Source organism: Myotis davidii, unplaced genomic scaffold (genome assembly GCF_000327345.1).
Source record: "Myotis davidii unplaced genomic scaffold, ASM32734v1 scaffold980, whole genome shotgun sequence".
Lineage (NCBI taxonomy): Eukaryota > Metazoa > Chordata > Mammalia > Chiroptera > Vespertilionidae > Myotis > Myotis davidii.
In genome coordinates this window covers 546,332-556,481 of record NW_006292236.1, presented here as the reverse complement: position 1 = coordinate 556,481, position 10,150 = coordinate 546,332, and the positions used below count along the sequence as shown (strand labels likewise).

The window sequence follows — 10,150 nt, the reverse complement described above, 5'->3', positions numbered from 1 at the left end:
GAGCTGGGTGGAGAGGGCAAAGGGGGTAAAATGGAGGACATTTATAATACTCTCAACAATAAAATATTTTAAAAAAGAGAGAGAGAAGCCTTCATGTGATCTGCTCAATATCACATAAGTCAATCAATAGTCATTGATTTATTAACATTTATTATACATTCATTCATTAACAGATTTATTTATAGGTCACAGAATCACATTTTTAAAAAGAGAAATTGAAAAAAAGCATTCGGGTTTTTTTTTTTTCTTAATAACTGGAAGACATCAAATAATAAATGAAAGAAGAGAGTCAGTATATATTTTGGGGGGAAACCACATTAGGAGCTAAAAATCATTCTGGTTAGGAAAGAACGTCAGGAATCTGCATGTCATATCTTTTTTTATTCCTTTCATTTTAAGACTAAATCCTCAGATAGGCTGGGAAAAGAATGCAACAAAGAGCATTATTTGTATGTCCTTGTAGAATTCACAGTTTTAAAATCCAAACGCTTCAGATGGTAGTTTCATTATATGACTTATGCTATAAAGATGTGACTTTTTTTGAAAAACAGATTTTTATTATTACCAAAAGGCAAAGAGACTCAATAAACACACATCAGAAATGCCCAGCATATTGAAAGCCAAACCCAATTCTAAGAGCCTCTCCTCTACGCATTTTTTTCTCTTTTTTAGTAATATTAGGGAAATTAAGAAATGTATAAAAAATAAAATTTAAAAACCTCAAGAGAAAACTGTGGCTAACATTATGATGTTTCTCCTTCTGGTCTTTGCACTAATTATATTTTACCAAAATCATAATCTTCTTGCATATATATTTTATATCCTGACTTTCTTCACCTAACATTTTATGATTACCAGTTCTGAATTTCATTCAATATATCAAAGAGGTATACAGATTTTGTTATCTTGATTTTTTTTCTGAATTTTAGAAATAATGCATGCTAATTTTGATGGGTAAAACAAATTATCTATAATAATAAAAGTGTAATGTGCTAATTGGACCGAACAGCCGAACAACCTTCCAGACGTCATTCCTGGCGAAGCTGTGGCGGCGGGGCTGGGGCAGAGGTGGTTAGGGGCATTCAGGCAATCAGGCCGAGAGGTTAGGGGCGATCAGGCAGGCAGGCAGAGGTGGTTAGGGGTGATCAAACAGGCAGGCAAGTAGTTAGGGGCATCAGGCAGGCAGGAGACTTACATGACATTCCAAGTCCAGGTTTATATTTTACTTAGGTACCCACCTACAGAACTATCACAAGGCCATCAAGGACATTTTGGGCATGAGCTCAGAGTTGCACATATCTGTACACAATGTCTGTGTCTGAATTTTAACATTAAAAATATATATGCCTGCAATGCAAAAGAAAACATAATTTAAGCACAGTACAAAATACATTTTGTTTAAATTGTCTCAAGACTAGTTTATTTGAATACATGCAGGAATGGAGGGTCATCTTAAAACGGATAAAAGTTAATAGATTTTTAACTTCATGTGATCATGATTTTTTTATCCCTCTGAGATTCCACAGTCTGTTCCACACTTCTTTGTCTCTGGATCTATTTTTGAACATAACTTTTAAAAGCATTTTAGTTCCTAAAACAGTAACATAACTTACTTTCAAGTGATGTCAGTCTCTTTTTAGAAAGCTGCCTATGAGGAAAAGACTAAGTATCAACACCTTAAAAAACACTCACTCTCATTTAAAGCTTTCCTCTGGATTAGCATGAGCACTCCGGAGTCCCAGTCACAGTGCAGGTGCATCCCCAGCACCAGCGGCTCTGGGCGATGGTCTGTGAAGGCAGAGCATTCCCAAAGTGATCGCCCCCCTTTTACCTCAGTAGGAGTTGACGTGCAATTTTTGACTAAAAGTACCAAACATCAGACGCCAATACCAGAGTAAAATACAACAGTATAATGCAATGTTTCTAAAGGAAGATTCCAGAAAGAGCTCTATAACATTTATAACCGTTTACCCAGTGGAAGGTAAAAGATGAAGGTTTTTGGAGAAAGTTACCAGCATGCCTCTCCTCAGAAGATCGATGGGGCTCTTTGCCACTCATCTCAAGCACAGGTTAAGTGCTTCAAAGAACCACCCAGGAAGTTTGTTTCCTCATTACCCTCTGAGGTTTTTTATTTTTCAATTACAGTTGACTTTCTTTCTTTTTTTTATCTATTTTATTGATTTTTTACAGAGAGGAAGGGAAAGGGATAGAGAGTTAGAAACATCGATGAGAGAGAAACATCGATCAGCTGCCTCCTGTACACTTCCCACTGGGGATGTGCCCACAACCTGTACATGTCCTTGACCGGAATCCAACCCGGGACCCTTCAGTCCACAGGCTGACACTCTATCCACTGAGCCAAACTGGTTAGGGCTACAGTTGACTTTAAACACTATTTTATTTTAGTTTCAGGTGTATAGCATGGTTGTTAGACAATTATATAATTTTTGAAGTGACACCCCCATGATAATCCTAGTACCCACCTGGCACCATAATAGTTATTACAATATTGACTATATTGCCTATGCTGTACTTTACATCTCCATCACTCTTCTGAGACTACCAATTTGTACTCCTTACTCCCTTTTTACCCAGCCCCCCAAAACCCCTTGGACCTGGCAACCCTCATTTTGTTCTTTGTATCCATGAGTCTGTTTTTTTGTTCCTTTACGTTATTCTTAAGATTCCACATACAAGTGAAATCATATGGTATTTGTCTTTTCTCTGTCTGGCTTATTTCACTAACATAATACCCTCTCTAGAGGGTACCCTCTGAGTTTTAGAATGTAAAGTACGTCCCTTGGACCAGATCTAAGCCACACAAGAGAGAGCTAGCTGCCTTGGGCTCTGTTCAAGAATCGCCCGCTGGAAAGAAGATATCAGAGCTCACAGAAGCCAGGAGTGCGCTTCTAAAAAACTCCTACCTTCTGTGGAAGCCAAATAAAAATGCACTTCTGTGTGGCAAGGGAGCGTTGGGAGAGACATCCTAATAATGAGAAGTCTCCCAAGAAGCACCTGCTAGAAAACGGGCCAGTTCTAAATGCAAGCTGAAACCAGAGGTGTAAACCAATACTCGATCATCAATAGCACCTGCCCAGGAAGAACTTTTTCTCCCCCACCTCTTCCGTTTATGAGCTCTAACCCGTAGTTAGCAAGATGAGGAAGGAGGATGGAGAGAGGGAGAGAGGGGAGGAGAGGAGAAAAAAAAAAGAGGGAAATCCAGTATTCTCATTTTCTATGGCTCCTTGCCTCTAGCACTCAAGCTAGGAGAGAGAAGACATGTAACTTTAACACAAGATTGAAATTTTGCTTATTACATGACTTGCAGATTATAAATCACGTGATTAGTGTTCTCAATTAGAAGTGATCAGAGAATTGTTTGACTTTAATTAAAGTGACCAGAAAAGTCATGGGAACTCCTTGAATTTTTACCAGCTGCCCTCTTCTCTTATTCTTCCTTGCCCTTGACTTCCAGGCTTCTGTCCTCCTCTTCCTGCTAGAGTTTAATAACAAACACCCACATTATTGAGTACTTACTCTGTGCTAGGCACTCGCCTATGTATTTTATGCACATTTCTCTTCATCTTCATGCAACCCTGAAATATCACCAGCCCACTTCAGGTGTGAGGACACTGAGCCTTCCCCATGGTTGCGCCATCGGAAGCAGAGGAGCTGGGAATTTACCCACGTAGCCTGACCCCACAGCCATCGGTCCACCAGAGGATGAGTGAAGTGTAGTCTCTTAGTTCAAAGGATAAAAAATGTCAGGCTTACTTTCTTTAATTAAATATATGCGGGTCTCCCTTATTTCATGAGAAAGTGGAAACATTCCACTGATGGAGAATTAGTAGAAAAGTCAACACAGCTATTTTTTTGTAATCATACAAGCTGCTGACACACATATTCTAAACTCCTGGGTGATGTCACTGTGTCAACAATCAAAAAGCCTCTCCAATCCAGACATAAAACAACAACAACATCTAAAATTTGTAATGTTTGACCTTTAGAAACTGCATTTTCATATTTTAATCCAATTTTATTCTCACAGGGATCCTCTGGGTGTGCATCATTTGTGCTATGTTTTTTTTATGAGGAAACTAAGATTAAAAGCTTTAAAAACCTGTGTTTTACTTAACATCACAAACTAATACATGACAGAGCCAGAACTAAAAGGGGCAGATGTCAAAGGGAAGTTGAAAAATTAACCCATTTTTGTATCAACTTCCAAACCTCTCTGCACCATCAATATTTATATTAATCATGCTTGACCCTTACGCTTCGCATTTTTCCATGCTCAAAGTGCCGCGCAAATCCTCTAACGTATATTGAAGCCCTCACTTCATCCCAATGAGATAATTCATGGAGAGTAACAACACACGTGGTTTTCAGATGTTGAGACAGGGGTTTTAAAGGGACCAACAAGTTCGCCTAGCCCGTCAATGCAATACAATAATCTTATAGAGTTTTACAAACTTGAGTTGAATTTATTCTTTAATATGAAAAAGACATGTCTTTTCTCATGAGAGAGATTATTCTAGAATTTCAAAGCTGTGCAAACATATTTTCCGTAACCTCGTCATCTGGATTGCCCTTCTCTGAGAAAGCAAAGGGTTCATGCAAGCAATTAGTTCTGCTGATTATGATCCAGGCTTTCTCTTTGTTCTTTTTTGGAATTCTAAGAGGTAAAATATTTTTTCTCTCTATTCTTCCTTTCCTTCTGAGCAAAGACTCATCAACATGCCCACTCTCCAACCTCTGTATTTTTCATACCCGCCCTGGCCAAAGCACTAACAGTTCATTAGCACAATGGTTCTCAGACTTTAGCATTCCTCAGAATCATCTGGAATCATCTTGTTAAAACGCAGATTGCTTCCCCCGGGGTTTCTGACTCAGTCCGTCTGGAGTGGGGAAGGATCGCTGGCATTTCTAACAAATGTCCAGGGGATGCTGCTGCCGAGCTGGTCTGGGGACCACACTTTGGGGACCACGGGACTGTACTTCCCCCACATGTTCCCCGTCCCCACAGAAAAGCTTCCAGCAGCTAAGGTTCATGAGCACAAACGGTGCTCAGTGCCTTGGCCGCACACTAAGGCTTCTATCTGGAGGGGAAAGAATGGTTGGCCTGACTCACGGTCTTTTCAAGCTTTGCCAGCCACAAAATTAAAAACAGAAAAGGGCTGCAGTGAAAGCAAAATGGAAACAGCCACAGTGACGCTGTCTACATGTTGAGCCTTACAGCGTGACTTCTGGAGTCAGGACAAGAGATACCGGGATGATTCGGGTGCCTGTAGGTGGAGCGCACTAGGAACGGGCACCACAGGCCTCACAGGAAACCGGGGCTCCTGTCCGGACCCCAGGACCCAGTCGGATGCTTGGCTCCCAGTTTTCTTCAACTGTCGACAGTACGTTCTTCCACTGACTTCTCCAAACACACATCGACCTAAAACGCTTTGGATGAACTACCTTCTTCCACAACTTCTCTACTATTTTTTTAAGCCAACAAGCAAATACCGTTGGAGCATCAGGCAGGTAGACAGAAAATCTGGAGAGAGATGCTGGCAAAGGAGTTTCCTACCAGCTCCTTTATTTTTATAACCATCGCCTCTAGACAACTCTCAAAGGAGACTTGAATCCCATTTTTCATCTCCTTGAAAAAAGGAAGGCATTTTAATGTAGTGGTATAAAGTACTTCAGTATTCTAGTTTATCAAAAGTGTGACTAGTATTTTAAATAACACGGATTAAATAACAAAATGAAACTGACAAGAAATATTATTATAAGACACAGCATTTCTGCTTAGAAAATAAGCTATTAATCCTACCTTTATTTAATTTAGCAATATTTTGCAGAAACTACTGACCTTTATTCTGATCACCATGAGTCCATTAAGTTTCAAGATATGGGCCAGCCAGTGAATAATATGCTACTAAGTAATAAACCCATACCATCCAATGCACTTTTTCTGCCCTCGTCCAAAGAAAAAGAAGAGAGATGCATAATGGCAACGTCCCTGAATGCACTAGTTTTGAAGGAAGGAAGCCACTCTGTAGGAGCATGAGTCACCAGAACTACTTCCTTAGTGATAAAAGTTGCCTAAGTAACCTAGATGCCTGGGCAGTCTGCTGGGTTTCAAACCACTAGTCATTTCCGTTACTTAATTGCTAACTGTTCTTCCCCACTGCAGTTTGGAGCCTGTGTTTTATGCAGTAACCCAGCAACTAGTTGTTATGTTGTATTTTATCAAGGACAACAGAACAGGAAATTTTACATTTCCATGGATTTCAGAGTAAAAGTCGGTGTTATTTCATTCTAACTTTAAGGGGAGATAGTTAAGTTACTCACACTAGGTCTCCCTGCGGTAGAAAGATTATGTAAGGCTTGGAGACAAAATGATTTAACAGAGAAGGGAGAAGTAGACCAGATGCCCTCTGAGCCAAAGGAAGGCGCTGGATTCATTTCTGCGTCCTTAGCACCCAGCAGAGAACCAGGCACACCTAGGACTCCAAATACATTGACTGAAGGGGGTCACTAATTCTCCGCAGAATAATCCAATCTGTTAAGTAACTGTGCCACTACCGAGTTAGGATTTCATCAGGCTGTTTACCACTTTCGTGCATTCTTTTACCCTTGAATCTACAAAGAACTGTCATATTTGTTACTCTTGCCCTTATGCACATGTGCAGTACTTCCCCTGCTCCCTTTAATCCTTCCAAAGATATGTTCCTATTGATTTCAGACAGAGAGAGGAAGAGAGAGAGAGAGGAGAGAGAGAGAGAGAGAGAGAGAGAGAGAGAGAGAGAGAGAGAGAGATTGACTAGCTGCCTTTTGTAGGCACCCTGTCCAGAGATGGAACCCACAACCTGCATATGTGCCCTCACCAGGAATCGAACCTGCAGGATGACACTTCAACCAACTGAGCCACATTGGCTTGGGCACATGTGAAATACTTTAAAGTATTTTAAATAGAATTGGTGTTGATGAGCATTACTTGGAAACAATCTTAAATGCATTGACAATAAGATTAGTATGGTGCGCCCTAACCGGTTTGGCTCAGTGGATAGAGTGTCGGCCTGTGGACTGAAGGGTCCCAGGTTCGATTCTGGTCAAGGCATGTACCTTGGTTGCAGGCCCATCCCCAGTGGCGATGTGCAGGAGGCAGCTGATCGATGTTTCTAACTCTCCATCCCTCTCCCTTCCTCTCTATAAAAAATCAATAAAATTAAAAAAAGATTAGTATGGTGCAAGAAGTGTTAAAAGCTGGATAGCAAGCTCATATGTGTTATCAGTAATGTTCCTTTAGCTTTGCCTTGAGAATCTTGGTTTTCCTGTAATTCACTGGATTTCTCATTTCACACAACTCTGTCATGATTCTTGAACGGTACAATATTAGTACCCCGCATGTTAATAAATCTCCCTAAAATTCAAACTAATGGAGAGTAAGTATGAGTTAGAGGTAGAGTTAGGGTTATGTGTTCCAAACATGTGGGCAGTTTATTTCTTTTCCACTAGCAAATGTGGTTAAGGGTTTTTATTCACTTAATTGTATGCAGGAGTCATATGTCATATATATCAAATTATTCTGGTGGTTGAGTCAGAATTAAGAAATGAGATCTCCATAGAAAACCCCTAAAACTGTCCTGAAATGTCTCGATGATTCATTAAGGACATCATATTCTCTGAATTCAGAGGGGTCCTATTGCAACAGAGCAGGAGCAAAAGAAGTCCAAAGAGATAAACTGACACTCTGATAAGAATGCCAAAGAGACCTGAGGATGTCACCAACAGCGGTACAACAACACCCTGGCATGTGAGGTGCCACAGTACAGTGAAGATACAGTGTAGAGTCTAGAACCGAAAGTCCTGGGTTCAAATCCCAGGTCTGCCACTTCCTGGCTGTGTGAGCCTAAGTGAGTTACTTACTTTCTCTGAAGTAACTTACTGTTACTTCCTTCCTTCATATGTCTAATAGGGCTGCTGTGAGGATTAAATAAGTTAGCGCATGCTAAATAAGTTAACACTTGGCATACATCAGAGGTTCAGTATATGCCAGCGATCATTATGATTACCATTAGCTTTCCTACCTGGGCCAGACTCCGATTCTAGTAATGACATCACAGCATGCCGAGTTATCATGGACATGAAACTAACCCAGTGTTAGCAAAAGAGAAAGCCTGATCTAGACATGCAAGGATCTCTGCACTGGATCGTCCTCACACATGTCTTAACTACTAAAGTTCTAGCCATGGCAGAGAGATAGATTACAATATTGTATCAGAATACTGTTTCATAATTTATGCTATGAAAAAATGTATTGAGTCTACATTCAATTCAAGTTCCCTGATATTTTTTGCAGTTATTCCACATTTCCATGAGTCACTTTAGAGAGCATATTTCAGTACTTAGCTAATTAGAAATACAAAACCTCACACAATAGTTTAGAAACCACTGCAATAGAATTATGAAGAGGGCTGCCAATCCCTTTATTCTGCTGCAGTTTACTCAGAATGGCTTTTCTTTACTTATTTCTTATGATTTTAATACATCTTGATTAAATTTTGCCTTGCATAGTTTCATCATTATGCCATCTTATATAATTTTCACAATAGTACATGGGATCCACAAGGACAAGCACACCAATACAGGAGACTTACATGGCATTCCAAGTCCATATTCACATTTTACTTAGGCAGCCACCTCCAGAACTATCACAAGGCCGTCAGGGATGTTTTAGGCATGAGCTCAGAGTTGCATTGCTCTGTACACATATGTCTGTGTCTGAATTTTCACATTTAAAAAGTTATGCCTGCAATGCAAAAGCAAAGATAATTTAAACACAATACATAATATATTTCATTTAATTTGTCTCAAGCCTAGTATATGTGAATACAGGCGGGAATCCAGGATTAGCTTACCACCTGATAAAAGCTAACACTTTTTTTAAAACTTTATGTGAACATCATTTTAAAACACATTTTAGCTCCCAAAGCCATAACATAAATTAGTCCCAAGATATATGTCAGTTGCTTTAAAAAAAAAAAGAAAAGAAAGCTTCCTACGAGGAAAAGATTAAATATCCATATCTAAAAAGCCACTCACGCACATTTAAAGTTCTCCTCTGCAATTAGCAGGGGCTTTTTGTCCTCCACACGACATCACATAGTGTCACTCTGATTTATGTGTTATTGTTTTTCTCATACTTGGTCTTTGGATTTTCACTTCTAAGCTCTTCAATGACCTCTGTCAGCATACATGGAGACCGAAGTTTGATGGGGTATATTTTAAACTGCGAATTTATCGAACATATTTAAAAGTGAATTAAATATTCAAGATTCTAATGAATGTCATTTCACTGGCTAAATGAATGTGGTATACCAGAAGTAAAGCGCCCCCAAAGTGTTGGGAAGATCGGTCCATTCATTACTCAGTTTTGAGATACGTGAGACGGACTTCTTTCATTTTTCCCAAATTCACAGGAAAGAGATTTGGGCTATACACATAACGATATTTCCTTTCTAACCTCACAGGTTGTCATAAATACAAACCAGAAATTATTTTTTTTAATTTTTCAGTTCTTTAAAAGAAACCTGTGCTATTAAACCATTATTACCATTAGACCCATTACCCAAATATCTCCTGAAGAGAACGTCCACCACTTGGGAACCAGATGATGACATCAAACAGGCCGAGCAAATTCCCAGGATGCCGAAGCACTCGGCAAAACGTCTCCGGTAACAGGACCTTCCCCTTTATCCTAAAAAATGGCAAAAACATTAAAGGTCAAAGGTCAGGTGCCTGCATGCTTCCTGTGGTAGTCTCACTAAACTGTGATGGTATTGGTTTGGTCTCTTTCAAATAAGGTCCAGTTTTTATAACTGGTTTGTGTTTGTTTGGATCAGGTGAACCAACATTGAAAATGGAGCTTCATGTCTTGGGCTAATATTGACTTGAATTTTTTTTTTTGGCACTAGGTTTTCCCTCTATATGTTGACATCTTTTGTTCCTTCTACATACGTTCTACCTTCTTTTTCCTTAATCATAAACTGTGCATTAGACTTTGATGAAATTACAAACTACACATAGTTCAATGGGAAATTCTAACCTTTTTTTTCCCCCAAGAAAAAGATTCAAAGAGATTTCTAGGAGTTTGTCT

At 39.5% G+C, this 10,150-nt stretch overlaps 1 long non-coding RNA gene across 6 annotated transcripts in view; it reads right to left on the bottom strand.

The window, feature by feature from the left end:
* LOC107183389 overlaps positions 1 to 6,685 on the bottom strand; it is a 13,380-nt gene extending 6,695 nt beyond the window's left edge. For 3 of the 6 annotated variants that reach the window (XR_001514180.1, XR_001514183.1, XR_001514185.1), the window contains exons 1-5: positions 5,861 to 6,685; positions 3,433 to 3,496; positions 2,925 to 3,015; positions 1,693 to 1,788; positions 1,239 to 1,347 (exon numbers count right to left, since the gene is read on the bottom strand). This is a non-coding gene — a long non-coding RNA (uncharacterized LOC107183389). Of the gene's footprint in view, positions 1 to 1,238; positions 1,348 to 1,692; positions 1,789 to 2,924; positions 3,019 to 3,432; positions 3,497 to 5,511; positions 5,648 to 5,860 lie in introns of all 6 variants that reach the window. The other 3 variants (XR_001514182.1, XR_001514184.1, XR_001514181.1) reach the window with 3 other exon arrangements.
* Between the last annotated feature and the right edge of the window lie 3,465 nt (positions 6,686 to 10,150).